We start from the raw sequence: 17003 nt of genomic DNA on the forward strand, positions 1-17003 counted from the left end.
TGGTGAACATATTTATTTTAAAATAAAAAAGGTAAGTTCTGGCTGAGAATGCAATCGATCATTAAATGGGTGGTCTGTGAGGACACAGAAGAGGAAGCAGTATTAGAAGAACAGGCAAGTGCCGGATAAGGCAATATATATCCAGTGCCCAGTCCCTCATGTGTTTTTTTAAGCCTAAATGGGCATACATGGAAAAAGAATTATGCAAACAGAATCTAAGACTTTGATTCAAGTCTTTGAAACAAGCTTGCTTTTTTGTTTTCTTTAAATGTATGCATACATGTACACATGCATTTAGTTCTAGGAAAGGATCACAATGAACTATTAATTTTAAACCCTGTGAGGACAGGCCGTGTCCCTGTTTTGTAGAACAGTGCTTGTCTCTAAATAGCATCTGTTGAATGAATGAGTAAATAAGCAATGAGTCAATAAGCAAATACCCAAACACTGTTGGAAAAAACTTGGGAATAACCAGAATGAGGTTTTAATCATATTTGTTTTGTTTTGGGCAACATCTATTGCATATTTTATATTTTAGCTGGGTATCTTTGGGAGAATTGGTGTGTGTGTGTGTGTGTGTGTGTGTGTGTGTGTGTGTTACAAACTGTTGTCTGTTCTTATAAAATTGTGGGTGTTTTTTGTGCAGTGATTGTGTTCCAAAAGACTCAGACCTGATATGGTGAGGACTTCTGGAAGCTTATGGAGTTAAGGCGTGCATCCTTCACTTTGTGCAGCAGAAGGATCTATAACAACAAACTGGTCTACATGTAGCTATATGTAAATATGACCGTTCCTTTACATATTGAAGTTGAACAAATATTATCAGCAATCACTAGGTGTCATTGATTTGCAAAGGAGCAAGCAGTAAGGGAATGGAGGTTCTCAATGTCAATCCCCTTGGGAGAAATTGCTCTTTGTCATGGGATGGTGCGCTGGGCCACAGGAGGAGGGCTCTCTCTCTCTCTCTTTCTGTCTCTGCCTTCTCTCAGGTCCTCCTGGCAAAAGTCTGCACTCCAGAAAGAAAGTAGGAGAGCTGGACTTTGAGACATGGTGGTAAAGTAGGAGCCAGGAAAGGGAATTCCTAGGACCCGAGTAGGGTAAGCACGTGGGCTAGACTATTAAGCAAATACACCCGTTGAACAAGGTCATCCATATGGTACTTCCATGACTAGCTGGCCTTTTGGGAAAATGAATCCAACAGATTGTGATCATGTCAGTCACTCATCTGGGTGACTGGGTTGGAAAAGTATCTAATGGTTTTTAAAGTAAAAGGGCTGGTGCCTCATGAATCTTCTCATCATACATATCTCTTCTCGCTGGGAATGATTCTCAGGTTCAAGGGCCTTGATTTCATCTTGTCTGTGTTTCCCCCCTTGTTAAGAGAACAGAATTATGTTTGTCAGGTCTTCCCTTTACTTGCCCTACTAAATTGGCAAACCTGTAGCAGATAATCTGGAAAAGGAAAGCGAAAGGATCCGGCATTTATTAATAAAGGATCAGTTGTCTATGAGAGGCGTTTTGCGTATGTTATTGAATTCATTCCTCTTGACAACCGTGACCCATGAGTGTTAGTATCCCCATTTCACTGATGTGAAAACGAAGACACAGAAGGCTAAGTCTCTTGCCTGATCTTGGGAATGAGAGCATTGAGCCTAGAATTATTTGGCTCCTGAACACCTGCAAATTTCTTTCGGGGGTCTCTCCCTGTGCTTCACTCCTGGGCACTTTTTTCCACCTTCTCTCTGGATAGATATGCATGAGGTAGCATCGAAAGCAGGACAGATGTGCCCACGTGCAGGTGGTTTGGGGGAGCAGGAGCCATCTTGGTGAAGACTCATCTCCTGCCCTTTTCCCGCTTCAGCCTCCTCCCTGCCTCCCCCACCCCTGGGCAATCTCCTGTCTCTGAAAGACGTCACAACAAGGGATTTGTCACTGGAGATCAAACCAGTGATCCGTCCAGCTCAGTTTCCTGCCTCTTGAGTTTGGCCGAGTCACGACACTTAAGCAGGAGGCAGGACGCTGGGCAGCCCCAAGGCGAGCAAACAATATTGCGTGGTATACGTGGGACGAAAACATCCCAGCTGACCCCAGACCTGTGCGTGCCCCAAAGCAGCAGATTTAATGAAGCAAGTGGCCAGGTGAGGTCACAGACCAGATTCCAGGCATGTTTTGCCCACGCCGGCTTGAAGGGTCTCTTTGCATCTTTCTGTCAGATTTATAGACACATCGGAATCTCGTTTTTAAAATTCCAGCCTCTGAGCTTTGATATATTTCCTTTCTAGTGCTTTTCTGCTGTGGCCTGAGAAGCGAAAGGAATATTTGCATCTGCGTTGCAATTACCAGAAGGGGAAACTTTTAAAGGGTCTTTACAATTATTATAATCCCATGTAAAATGTTGGCCTTTTAGGGCACAGGGAGGGAAACGGTAATCTGGTTTTTAAAACATTTTCTTGTTTCAAGTGGAGTTGGTTTATACCCACTACCCTGTCTTGTCATCATGTCATGTCACCCCCACCACTTAGGCATGCTTACTGCCTCTGAAAGCTGTCGAGATCGTATGCCCTCGCCAAGGCTAACAGGTTGTCAACAAGACAGATCAAAGGGGCCATTTCAGTGGCCAAGCTGGCAGATTCTGGGTCGGATACTGGAAGGAAACTGAGGCCCAGGGGCCTATTTGGCCCTGGCTCTCACAGTAATGGTGTGGGGAGAGGAAGAGTCCTGAGCCCAGGTGCCAAATCAGATGCGGAGGCTCGTGTGGGTATGGAAGGACCAGACCCAAAGCCCCAAGGCCATGGGGATTAGAGATCCATGCCTCAGGTCTCCACAGTAAGCAGGGCAATGGTTGCCTCCTCATGTCTGCAGTGGGTCCTCGATACAGACGCTGGGCCGGACTGGATACATGTCGGGATCTCTGTCAGCGTGGGTGCCTCACTTGGCCAAGGAACTTGCTACTGATTCCCCCGACTCCTTTCTTGCCTGGAGTGTAAATTTTGGTCTATTCCTTTCACATCTCTTTTGTGCCCAGTTTTCTCTTGATTGTGAGCTGGAGTTAAGTCTGACCCATGGGAGTTATGGGGATTTAGTCAAAAGAACAACAACCCCCCCCCATTCCTCTTCACCCCTCTTTCTTTTATCATGAACTGAAAAAGGGGATCCCTGGATCTTGCCTGGAACTTTTTTCTCAGGTGGCCAGGGTCGCAACACCAGGGGCCAAACTTCAGAGAGATCCTCTGAATGATTCCACGTTCAAGCACTTCCGGGCGAGGCGGTACCAGGTGCCCAGATTATCATGGTCAGTGTATCTGGAATGTGAACCGAGCCCAGAGTCAGGCTGGTTGAGAAGAAGGCAGATTTGCGTTAGGCGTGGTGGTCAAGAGTTCAAGTTGATTACATTGGCATTTTTCTTTGGAAAGTTGCAAAGCAGTGACATTAAAATATCCTCCCCGCTAATGAAAGGTTTTAATAGAGCAGGGGCAAAGGACGTTAATGAGCATCGTGGCACCCTGGTTGCTGAATTAATGACTAAGTGAGGGAGTCCCAGACGCCAGGCTTATCTGCCATTAGGCATCTCTGAGCGGGCAGGAGGATCAAACTGACAAGCATCACCGTGGAGATGATTGAGTTTCTCAAGCAGCCTGTGTTATTTTAATTAGACCGGGATATTGAGAACATGGTGCATTGATAAACTGAAGAATTAACGAAGGCTGTTTCTTCTCCCTTCGTCTCTTTTCACCCCCTTCAAATGAAGCAATTATTTCCCTGACCTCAGGAACTGAATTTCAAAGAGGTCTGAAGACAGGCTGAGGCCTGCTGCTCTGGTGAATTCTGCGGGGCCCAATTACTGACCTCAGGAGTCAGCATTCCGAAGATTAGAGTCACGGGGAATTTGCTTCACAGACTCACTGCTAATAATATACCTTCCGCGCAGACACCATTAACCTGCCTTTTCCAGTTAGCCGGTCAGGTATGTCTCGGGGCAAAATTGTTATCAGCTCTCAGGGGGTCAGGCCCCGGGCTCTAATTAGAAACAGAGGCACCTGCAAGGGAATGTAATAAAAGCAGCCAGCCAGTAAAGGAGTAAAGGCTGACAGTGAAGGAAGGCAAGGTGAGAAGTCGTTCTCCGCCTTGGAACCCACGGGAACAATGCTCCTCTGGTGCTGAAAGAGTCGCAGATCTTACGGTTTCTCCGGCTTCTTCTAACTAGCTCTGATCTTCCCTGCGAGTTTTAGTCCAATAGGCGGGCAAGGGATATTGTTGATATTGACCTTACTTAGAGGCGACTGAGAACACAGTGAATTCTTCCCCTTGTCCCCACACCTGGACACCTCGCTCACTTACAGTTGAACGAACATTTGTTGAGAGATGCTGGGTGCTGGGCTCTGTGCTTGGATGGACAGTAGGCCCTCCCTGGGGGTTCCCTGAGAGAACTGAGCGTGGATGTCCGCGGTGTCCGCAGTGGCTCAGGAATGAGCTCGTTTCCTATGCAACGTGCCCTCCCTGGGAGGATTGAGAACACGTGGACTCTTTTTCTGTAGGGCTTAATTTCTCAGGTAACATCCCCGGTGAAGGCCGGGCCACAGGCACAATGCTGTTCCCCGACCCGCCCTGCCATAGCCCAGAGGGACTGGCAGCTGGCCCGGCAATGATGTGGCATGTAAAGGCGACAAAGACCATGGGGTCTGGCAATGATGTGTCATGGGGGTGTGACAAAGATCAGGAGAGGGGGTGCGTGCTGTGGGAGCGCACGGATGAAGAGCCAGCTTGCTCAGGGAGGGCAGGAGGGTGAAGGAAAGCCTCTGGATGCTTCCATCTGAAGGAGGTGCAGGAGGTGGTCAGCAGAGGGGAAAGGAGTGTCCAGGCAGGGGGGGAGTGCGACAGCAGGAGTGAAGGGACAGAGAACGGATGATTCCAGGTGGACATTTGGGGACTCCTTGGTATTTAGCACAGAGTCTACGTACATGACACGTAGCAGGTGCTCAATGGACACTTGGGTAAATCAATGAAGAAGGGAACGAAGTGTGACTGGAGAAGACAGTGTGGCTGTGGGGAGTGACTAGGAGGGTGGTGAGGGCGGGGAAGGGGTGGGGGGTGAGGGACATGTCTGGAGAAGTCAACAGGAGCCTCGTCAGTCACGTTCAGCAATTCGGGCTTCATCCCAAACGTCCTCAGGGGCTGCTAATGGCAGTGTGGTCATGTAGCCTCTCAGTCATGTGCTGGGAGTATGAACAAGTATGAAAGCACGCTTCTTCGCTGGAAAGCAGGCCTTGCAATGAGCTGATAACGAATATGCCCTGATCCCCGGCTGAGTCCCCCCTCTGATGGGCCTCTTGAAGTTTCCTTCTCTGTGTGGGCTTTCTGTGTTCTCCCTCTTCTTCTTCTCTCCATCCCTCAGCTTTTCTTACCCCTCTGTTCTCCCCCCAGGGCCCTGGCTCCACCTGGAGTGGAAGAGCCAGAACCTCAGGTCCCGTGGTTTGGGAGAAAGGTCCAGTTCTTCACTTTGTATGGCAAAGCAGCTCCGAGTCGACCCCGTAGTGTAACTCTGCTGTGTCACTATGCCCAGGGCCTTATTGAACATTGTATGATTCCACCCCTGTTCTGTCTCCACTTACCAACTTTCCAAAAGTACCAAGTAAGTAATGGCACTGTGTTAGGGCCGTGGAATTAGCAGGAACTCTTCGCAAAGCTGTCACGTATCTGGGCAGGTTAGCTTTATTTTAAACATCCATTTTATAATGAAGCAGTGTTTCAGAGTGGTTTTTGCCTTCACTGCAGGACTCTGCTCTTTCCAGTGATCAAGAGTCTTTTCTTGACACTTTTATAACATTCACACCGAATTTATTCCATCGCAGACTCTGAGAGACTCTGAGAGACTCTGAGACTTAAGGTTGGCTTCCAAATGGACCCCTAGTGGGGAAGCTGGTCCTGGGGGGGGGGTGAGGGCGGACTCCGGGCGCTCACACCCCTGCTTCGACCACAGGGACTTGGCACGGCTCCGGAGCTACCCTTGGGGTCAGATTCTGTCAGAGTCCGGGGTTCCACAGTTGAGCAAAGGCTGAGAACCACTGCTCCAGAGAGCAGCTCAGGCTGACTGCCTGGAAATGGGCAAAGAGCCACTGAAAGTCAGCACCATTGAGTGCCCTGTCTTCAGCCAATGGCCTGGAGCACAAGTGCCCACGAGGTTCACTACAGCTGCACTTTAAGGACCTGCGATCATTCTCCCGTTTCTTCTGAGAAGTCTTATGACAAACCACCCAAGAGATTTAAGAGATGAATCCAACTGCGGGAAGCAATCAACATTTTTTGACCTTTTCTAGGTATCAGGCCTCGTGCTAAATGCTTTATGAGGGTTATTCCTCTTACCTCCCTCAGCAACTGGAGGAAGAAGTTTGGGGAAAGAAGCGGAAGAAATGTGGACGTGAAGTCTAAGAAGTCCTCAACGGAGCACAGATGAGCCAGAAAGAACATGGTTTCAAATTCCTCAATTCGAAGCTGCTATATTGGAAAGGTCAAATTGGAAGCTACGTCTTTAAACGTTTCAACTTGTCTTTAGTAGGGTCATCAACAACAGACGCCATGGAGCAATGCTGTGCACATTCTAGAATTGAGGCTCTCACATTTTCATCCGTAAATCTCACCTGGAAGTGTGACAGAACTAGAGACTTTCAGTCTCCACCTGCAGAGACACTAATTTAGGACATTTATTATCAGGTGAGAATTGCTGGTAGACTGTACTGATAGGAAGGTCAAAGTGACCACCATTAAACCTGCAAGCTGGCTCTGTTTTAAGTTCATTTGCATCCGAGAAAGGCATGGCTGCTAATTACTTCTGAAACCGGATTGATCCACTTTTGGTCACTTTACTGTGAAGCATTGAGCAAGTGTGGCTGGAATTCAGGATGGCCCGGTATGTTCAGCATTTATCTTACTGTGATAGAAATATTCCTCCTTCTCTTCTTTCGTTATTTTCTTATAAGCTGCAAGCTGTGCTAATAAGTAGCCAAGCCTTTCTTCACAGCTGATTATTTTGTGGAATGTGTCCCTGTGCATACAACCAAATCAGCCTTGAAACTATATTTCCCATATCAGTAAGCTTGGAGACCATTTGGGAAGACCCTTTCTTCACTGGGGCCAGAGAACTCCTACTCTTGTTGGTTTTGAATGTTTCTTTGGCTGACCATGCCCTCGTCACCCTGTCAAATCTTATTGATCCTTAAAGGCTTATTACAAATGTCATGTCCTCCTAAAGCATTTCCTGATTTGCCTCTTCCATATCCCTTTTCCTGAATAGTCAACTCTGACTGCCATTACCTTTGAACCCACAAAACTCGTGGTTACAATTCTTTAATGGAGCATCTTTTCTTTTTTCTTTCCTTTGCTTTGCTTTGCTTTGCCTTGCCTTGCCTTCTCTTTTCTTTCCTTCTCTTTTCTTTTTTCTTGCTTTCTTCCATTTTTATTGCTTTATTCACTTACTTAGAATGCTTATGACAATACTTAAGCGCTACTGAAATAGATATGGTCAGAAGTGAAACCTCAGTCCTTCATGTCAGTTTCACTCCCCACTATAGACCTTTCAAAAGGTATTTGCAATATGTATGTCTCCACATATCCACCCCTTCCTCCTAAACACACACAGACTTATTGTACTTTTGGGGGGGAGTTTCGATCCAGAACAAAGTAGGCTTCCTTTCAGCTGCTCCAGCACGTGTAGAATTTCAAAGAATGTTCAGTCTGTCCTTTAATTTGGATTTAAACAACAGGGCAACCCATAGATAAATTTGTGAATGGGTTTCCTAGTCTCTCCACCTCGCTTCGACCTTTTTGAGGGCACAAGGCTTTCTCTGTGGGCTCTCCTGGTGCCTCCTCCCCCCCCCCCCCCCCCCCCCCCCCCCCCGCCGCATATTCTTACAATTGGTGATGACAGTGCTGCCGGGACCGGTTCCTCACCATCTTTCTCTCCCTCCTCAGTTCTTTGGCTTTTTATTCTTCACCTAGGGCTTGGAAAACCTTGTCTGTGAAGGGCCAGCATGTAAACGTGTTAGGCTTTGTGGGCCATGGAGTCTCTGTTGAACTGTTCACCCCAAAAGCAGCGGAGGCAATGTGTAAATGAATGGGGGTGTCTGTCTTCCAATAAGCCTTACTTACAGACACTGAAACTTGAATTTGATTCCTTTTATCTTTTTCCCCATTCGAAAATGTGAAAACTGTTCTTAGCCTGTGGGCCATACAAAATTAGGCAGTGGTCCAGTTTGGCCTAAGGAACATAGGTACCAACCCCTGCCCTCCCCCCAACTTCACATCCTTTTGTATCTGGCTCCTGATGAAGTTGCCAGCAATTTTCTATTTGCCTTATAATGGGTGGAGCTGGGGCATGGATCTTCAGATTCTGGGGTCTGAAGAGGGAAAGCAGAAGGGCTCTCACAATGCTCTGGCCTTCAAGTAAGTATCTCAGATGCAACAAACAAAAAGCAAGATTAGAACTTCTGATCTTTCTGCTCTTCTGTGTTTTTCTTACAACATTAAAGGAGTATTTCCTTCCAGTCTTGATTTAAAGCATCATTGTTTATTGTACACATTTTATTCTACTTGACTCCATATAATTAGTTTCCTGAAAATAAGGGCTTTTAAAACCCTAGTGTCTCTGCATCATCCATCCAAATGTCTGGTACAAATTCAGTCCTCAAATCTTTTGAAAGGAACTGATCGTAAGAATTCCTATCAACCCTTTATTTCTCAACCAACACTCTTTATCCACATTCTATCCATTTCTACTCCTTTCTACTATTCTATCTATAAATTAGCAAATAGAAAGCAACCAGAACACGCCTTCAAAATTCTTTTACATAGACTTTCTTGGAAACCAAGAAAAAGTGGGATATGATGGATGGAAGATATATCTACCTCTCTAGACATAGTTTCATTTCTTTCCCCAAATCCCAAGGCTGCTCTCCCTGGGAACGCAGGGCACAAATGTGTTCACCTGCTGTCCTGGGATGAACCTGAACATGGTGGATTTGTGTGGGCTTTCTAAAGTGTTCAACACTCACAGCCACTTATATGAAGATGACAATAAGATTGTGCTCGTGCTTTGGTTGAATGTATCTTACATCTGTGACTGAGTCTAACGTTGCTCTGATCCCCCACCTCCACCCTAGATCTGCTTTCCCAGCCTTTCTTGAAAGCAGATGTGGAATTCGTAGTAGACAAGGAGTCTTTCTTTATGTGATTAATGTCAGAGTTGTAGTGACCACGGAGAAACGCACATAGATCAGAATGGCAGCAGGGAGTGGACTGGTCAGAGAGAAAGGTGCCCCGACGTACTTAAACATATCTTTGGCTCTGGAATCCAAGCTAACATATCAGGGTCTTCATTTACAAAGTTTTCCCTGGTCAAAAAATAAAACGTCTAACAAGCCTAAAGTACACTCAGTAGCCGTATTAAAGTTCTCATAAATCATTTATGAGATGCAAAGTAAACATGCCTGGCTCTTTGTATTTTACTTCCTTGGCATAACACGCGTTTCAGCTGGCCTCACATCAGCATGAGTATTTTCCTCAAACATTCAAACTCCTCCTTCTAATGTGATATTTTATTTTATTTTATTTTATTTTATTTTATTTTATTTTATTTTATTTTATTTTATTTTTTTGAAATGAATACTCGACTTTCCGTCCTCTAAACAGCCAACCATGTGGCCCATATGGGCAGTTCCAAAATGCAGGCTGCCATTCCTGACAGTGTGATGTCCTACTGCTCGTAAACCAAAGAGTAAGCACGTGCTATATTTATCTACACTGGGCCTTTCCTGGACACAGTTGCAAGAAATCATGGAAGCCTGTGGCACTTCTTCTTCTCCTTCTTTTTTTTTTCATTTAGTTTAATTTATTTTTTTAACTTATATACAAATTAGTTAGCATCTAGTGCAACAGTGATTTCAGGAGTAGATTCCTTAATGACCCTTCCCCATTTAGCCCATCCCCCCTCCCACAACCCCTCCAGCAACCCTCTGTTTGTTCTCCATATTTAAGAGTCTCTTATGTTTTGTCCCCCCCCACCCCGTTTTTATATTATTTTTGCTTCCTTTCTTTTATTTTCATCTGTTTTGTATCTTAAAGTTCTCATATGAGTAAAGTCATATGATATTTGTCTTTCTCTGACTAATTTCGCTTAGCATAATACCCTCCAGTTCCATCCACGTAGTTGCAAATGGCAAGATTTCATTCTTTTGATTGCTGAGTAATACTCCATTGCATGTGTATACCAAATCTTCTTTATCCATTCATCCATCGATGGACATTTGAGCTCTTTCCATACTTTGGCTATTGTTGATAGGGCTGCTATAAACATGGGGGTGCATGTGCCCCTTTGAAACAGCATACCTGTATCCCTTGTAAATACCTAGTAGTGAAATTGCTGGGCTGTAGGGTAGTTCTATTTTTAATTTTTTTAAACTTAATTTTTTAAAAATGTCTTATTTATTCTTAAGAGAGAGAGAGAGACAGAGCAGGAGCAGGTGAGCGGCAGAGCGAGAGAGGGACATAGAATCTGAAGCAGGCTCCAGGCTCTGAGCTGTCAGCACAGAGCCCGATGCAGAGCTTGAACTTATAGACTGCGAGATCATGACTCGAGCCAAAGTCAGACACTTAACCGACTGAGCCACCCAGGCGCCCCAACTATTTTTAATTTTTTGAGGAACCTCCATACTGTTTTCCAGAGGGGCTGCACCAGTGTGCATTCCCACCAACAATGCAAAAGAGATCCTCTTTCTCCGTATCCTTGCCAACATCTGTTGTTGCCTGAGTTGTTCATGTTAGCCATTCTGACAGATGTGAGGTGGTATCTCATTGTGGTTTTGATTTGTATTTCCCTGATGATGAGTGATGTGGAGCATTTTTTCATGTGTTTGTTTGCCATCTGGATGTCTTCCTTGGAGAAGTGTCTATTTATGTCTTTTGCCCATTTCTTCACTGGATTATTTGTTTTTGTGGGTGTTGAGTTTCATAAGTTCTTTACAGATTTTGTATACTAACCCTTTATCCGACATGTCATTCGCAAATATCTTCTCCCATTCCGTCGGTTGCCTTTTAGTTTTGCTGATTGTTTTCTTCGCTGTGCAGAAGCTTTTTATTTTGATGAGGTCCCAATAGTTCATTTTTGCCTTTGTTTCCCTTGCCTCCGGAGACGTGTTGAGTAAAAAGTTGCTGTGGCCAAAGTCAAAGAGGTTTTTCCCTGCTTTCTCCTCGAGGATTTTGATGGCTTCCTGTCTTACATTTAGGTCTTTCATCCATTTCGAGTTTATTTTTGTGTATGGTGTAAGAAAGTGGTCCAGGGTCATTCTTCTACATGTCGTTGTCCAGTTTTCCCAGCATCATTTGCCGAAGAGACTGTCTTTATTCCATTGGATATTCTTTCCTGCTTTGTCCAAGATTAGATGGCCATACGTTTGCGGGTCCATTTCTGGGTTCTTTATTCTGTTCCATTGATCTGAGTGTCTGTTTTGTGCCAGTACCATACTGTCTTGATGATTACAGCTTTGTAGTACAGTTTGAATCTGTGTCACCTCTGTTGCCATAGTATGGTTAAGAGTGAGTGTTGGCAAATGACAGCAATGTTTGCTTTTGTATGGCTCATGAGTTAAGAATGATTTCAATATTTGAAAATTCTTTCCAAAAACTAAAAGAAGAATATTTAGTGATCTGTGGAAATTGCATCAAATTCAAATTTCAGTGTCCACAAATAAAATTTTTGTCCACCCTCATTTGCTGATGTGTTACCTGAAGTTGCTTTTGCTTACCCTGGTGGAGCTTAGACCTTCGGCAAAGGCCTGGAAAGTACTTCACAGAAAGAGCTTGCTGAACCCTGGTTTAGAGCTTGGGGTTTGGATCAGACTTTCTTGGCTTGAATTCTGGCTCTGCCTCTTACCGTGTGAAACCTGTACGTTTTTCTTGTCTATAAAGTATTTTCTGGTCTGTAAAAGATGGTCTTCTTCATTGTTTTCTTGTGGGAAAAGAACTAAATGGGCTTCTCTGGTTTCCTCATTCCCTCTAGATGTCACTGTTCCAGTTGGGAGAATTCCACTCCTTCCTGATCAAGTCCCAGATGTTCACTAAGAGACTTCGCTATGTTGTGGACTTAACTGGTATTCGGATTCGTCGAATAACAGCCTGTCAATCATTTGGGTTTGGTTTTCTATCAGGTCAACTCTAACCTGATAAAGGAATACTTTTAGCACTCACAGAAAAACCATGTTTTTTTCTTTGTTGCCTGGAGGTGGGAATTCCAAGGTTTGAGCATGTATTCTGTAGTTTTAATTCAGCTTGTGCATTCAGAAGCAACCCTCTGGGCCTGTGGTCTTGGCATTCTTCCCCCTGAGCAGTGAACTGCCCAGTTCCTGAGAGCCCACCCACCGTAGGAGTGCTGTGTCCAGGGCCACAGGCACTGGTTTGATCAGGTTCATCAGTGCTTGTCGACCTTCCAGCATCACAGATGGGAATCTCACTTCCTGTGTCCATTTCAGGATGATAATCATGCTTCTTTCCCAGTGTTATTGAGTATTAAGTTATCCCTTACGGTTATTTGTTTGAACACAACAGAAATTCAGTCTGGTAAAAGAACACTTGTTGGAAGGATGCTGCGTGGCAAACCTAACTAAAGGGAAAAACTAAAGAGCTGCCTACCAGGCCCTAAGAAGGAGCCAGGGAAGTTGTGTGAATTGCACAGCACAGAGCTCGTTTCAAGATGTTGCTTTCATGACTCACCCCCAGCACTGTTGCTTCTCTGACTTCGCAAGACATTGGAGGGTCTCGGAGAGCAAATCTGATGGGCCACCCCTGGGGTCAGGAGGGCGGGTCTTGTCACTGAAATCCTCCAGAATCATATTGAGTGGCAGAATGCCCAGTGGTCTCAAATAAGGGGTGTCAACCTCACTCCAGCCTTTAATTTTTTTTTTTTTTTTTTTTTTGGTGATGGTGGAGAATAGTGGTGGTGGGGAAGGTAGCTATTAGTTAGATTGTCTCTAAATTTCAGTTCCCTAAACTATAGAATCCAGATAATAGTATTTATTTTGCGTTGTTGTAAAGAGTAAGTGTAATAATATAGAGAAAGTGGTCTACACCATGCTTGACACATAGTCAACGTGCAGTTATTTCCGATTATTGTTCTCTGCATCAATTCCCATATACAACATTTTTCCATCAAAATATTGTGCTCTCAGCACCTAGGGCTCATAATCTAGAACTCCATTTCAGTTTCTAGCCATAAGCACTCACAGATAAAGGGAATCGATCGATGCAATAGTTCATTTCTCTGTAAACACATTATTTAGGTCCCTATCAAAGCTGTCCGTATTGCAGGTACAGGTAGGTAACTATTTCTTGACCTATTTCTATGTTAGATTGAAATCTCTCTCAGGACAAGGCTGAGTCTTCTTTTTTTTTTTTTTTTTAAGCTCAGCCAATACTCACTGAGCATCTACCAAAGGTAAAGCTTACCGCGGGGTGGGCAAGAAGGTGTACAAAGGGAATTCTGTGTTAGTAAGAGCGAGGACATTGTACCTTCATTCTAGAACAATTTCAATGTGGGAGGAAGGGTGTTAATCTAAAGCAGCTGGAAGGCAACTGACTCTGGGGAGTGTTACTGGGGGGCTTTACTGGGCTGTAGAGACAGTTCAAGATTACTGTAGTGTCCCGTGGTTCTATTTGAATACAATGTCGTTGAGAAGATGCTATTGTGCTGTGTTTGTTGACATAAAGGGGCTTAAGTGTGTTTTACTCCTGTAGCCAAAATTGTGAGTGGAAAAAAAAAAAAGGATGCCCAATTAGTTGTCTATCTATGCGTTTTACAATACAAAGATTTCTCAGGTCCACGAGTCTTGACATCAGCCCCCATCCGATGAGTCACTTTAGATAACAAGTGGTAAACATATGCCAGCAAAGACATCTCTAGGTTTCTTCTCCATATTCATTCCCAGGGATGTTGGCTCTAAAAAACATCAATAGTGACAATTAAAGATAAAATCGAACGTCCAGTGAAACTATTTTTTCAAGAATGAGGCCAAAATAAAGACATTTTTAGACAAAGACAAGCAAATAAAATAAAACCCCAAGACCCTGCAGGAGACTCCTACCAATAGGTCTTCACTCATGAAAGGCTAAAAAATATATTTCAGGAAAAAAAAAATGACCCCAGAGGGAGCACCTGAGATGCAAGAAGGAACAGGAATAAATAATATGGTGTACGTCTTGGTAAATGTAAACAAACACTGACTGCATAAGCAATTAAAATCTAATTTACAGTGTATAACATCAGTGTAGAAATAAAACCTTCAAATACATAACATGTAAGTCAAAAGCATGTGGTCAATGTTGAAGTGCCCTAAGGTTCATATGGTGCTCAAAATGAAGGTAAAAATATTGGTTAACTTCTAGGTTTTAAAGTTACAGATGCATGTTGGTCATTTATAGGACACCACTAACAGAATAGACAACCAAAATGTAATTTTCAAATCAGAAGAGGCAAAGAATGAAATGAGAGAGAGAGAAAAAAACAGCAAAGCTAAAAAGAGGCAAGACAGAGGGGCAAAAACTAAAAAGCTCTGGACAAGGAGAAAATACAAAACAAGGTGGTAAAAATCAATCCAAATATATCATTAATCAAAACGAATATTAGCAGACTATAATATGTAGTTAAAAGGCAAATACCGGGGTGCCTGGGTGGCTCAGTCGGTTAAGCATCCAACTTCAGTTCAGGTCATGATCTCACAGTTCTTGAGTTCGAGTCCCTCGTCAGGCTCTGTGCTGACAGCTCTGAGCCTGGAGCCTGCTTTGGATTCTGTGTCTCCCTCTCTCTCTGCCCCTCCCCTGCTCATGCTCTGTCTCTCTCTGTCTCAAAAATAAATAAAAACATTAAAAAAAAATTAAAAAAAAAGACAAATACTCTCACACTGGATGAACAAGCCAACAATAAGCATCAATGCAGTAGATTCAGATACGAACTTTTTTTTAAAAATGTTTATTTATTTTTGAGAGTCAGAGAGTCAGAACATGAGCAGGGGAGGGGCAGAAAGAGAGAGGCAGACACAGAATTGGAAGCAGGCTCCAGGCCCCGAGCTGTCAGCACAGAGCCCTCCGAGGGACTAGAACTCACGAGCCGTGAGATCATGACCTAGGCTGAAGTCAGACGCTTAACCAACTCAGCCACTGAGGTGCCCCAGATATGGACTGTTGATAACAAATACATATCAGTGCAGCAGATGATTCAGATATGGACTATTTATAAGTCCTCATAAAAAGATACTGAAGGTTGAATATAAAAGAATGGAAAAAATTATATCAGACATGTACAAACTCCAGATAACTGGAATAGCCAGGTTAATATTAGATAAAAGCTGGTTTTAAGACAAAAGGCATTTGGGAGATCATTATATAATGCCTACTGAGAAAAGATTCACAAGTTGATGAAATTACAAAGTAGACAAAACAACAACCATTCTAGTGGGAGACTTTCAGACTACTCCATCAGATATTTATAGATAAGCCAGATAAACATTCATTAGGTATCTAGAGTATTAACAGCATCTAACAGACATATATGGAACACTTCCCCCAGCAATTGGAGAGCATACCGAGGATCTATAAACATTAACCTAGTTTTTAGACATAAGGCAATCCTCAACAAAAATTAAAATGAGTGTCATTTGAGACCACATTGTGTAAACAGAATGCAAACAGAAATTGTAACACAAAAGACAACTGGAAGACACAGCAAAGGCTGAGAATTTAAAAATGCACTCTGAAACCTCTCATGAATCAAAGAAGCAACCAAAATGGAAATTAGAAATTATGTGAAACTGACAGTTAAGGAAATTGCTGTTCCTGGAAATTTGTGGACAGTTGATATTCAATGCCAGCTGGTGATGCCATATAGAAATGGGGTCCCAAAGATGCCAGAACTTCTGAGTCTTTTCAGAGGATCCCGGGAACCTGGTATTTTTAATGAGGGCTTTCTGATCTTTACAGCACTGTGTGGGTTCTCCCCGACCGCCCACTGAAACACTGGCAGGCCTGTTGGTCACCTGTTTGCTCTTCCCAGGGGAAGTGGGAAGTCACTGAAAGTTTATTGAACTGGAGAATGATTTGATCACACTGGTCTGATTCAAAGCACTCCAGATCCAGTAATATTTTATGTATATTATTTCATACATGTAAGTATATTATAATATATATTTACATAAATTATATATTATATAACTTTATATAAAATATATACATATAAATGATTATATGTATGTGTGTGTATATATATATTTTAATGAATCTGGATCAATCCCTCACTGCCACAGTTGACATAAGGCAGCTATCAGTTGATTGTGGCACTTTGTCACTTTCCCTTGGGTGCACAGAATCCCTGCAGATTCTGTAGCCCAGAAAAATGACAAAGGCCCCTGGTTCTAGGTCTCTGGTGATTGCTGTGGCCATTGTTCCTTTGCTTTGGTCTGTTGGATTTTGACACGTAGTAAGCATCTAGCAAATGTTGGTTGTTGTTGTGGTTGTTATTTATGAGCCCTATTAGCAAAACAGATTTCATAAAACTGACGTTGCGGCACAGGTCTGAGGTTGTTCAACACTTAGGATCGAGGTCATGACCTAAGCATAGAACCCTTTTAGAGTCTGTTAAATGAATGAATTAAGAAGCCACGAAGCTGGCCAGCTTGATAGAAGGCCTGGTGTGGGCAGGCTGCTTTAACATGGGAACCTTGATCTGTAACAGAGGAAGCAGAGAAGGAAAGGAGCCGTGTATAGGTGGGGAAGGCTCACCAAGATGGGGTGTTCATCTTCCTGAGCCCTCCTGTCATTGAGATTTCAGTTTAAAACGTCATCTCAGAACGGACTTGCCTGGTCAGCCAATTACTCCCATCACATGGCCTTATTCCAATGATTTGAAAATGGTTTGTTACAATCTGACATTTTCTTGTTTATTGATTTATTTCCTATTGAGCATGCTTTGC

The sequence above is a fragment of the Panthera pardus genome, unplaced genomic scaffold (assembly GCF_024362965.1).
Source record: "Panthera pardus isolate Hobbes unplaced genomic scaffold, ASM2436296v1 HiC_scaffold_20, whole genome shotgun sequence".
Lineage (NCBI taxonomy): Eukaryota > Metazoa > Chordata > Mammalia > Carnivora > Felidae > Panthera > Panthera pardus.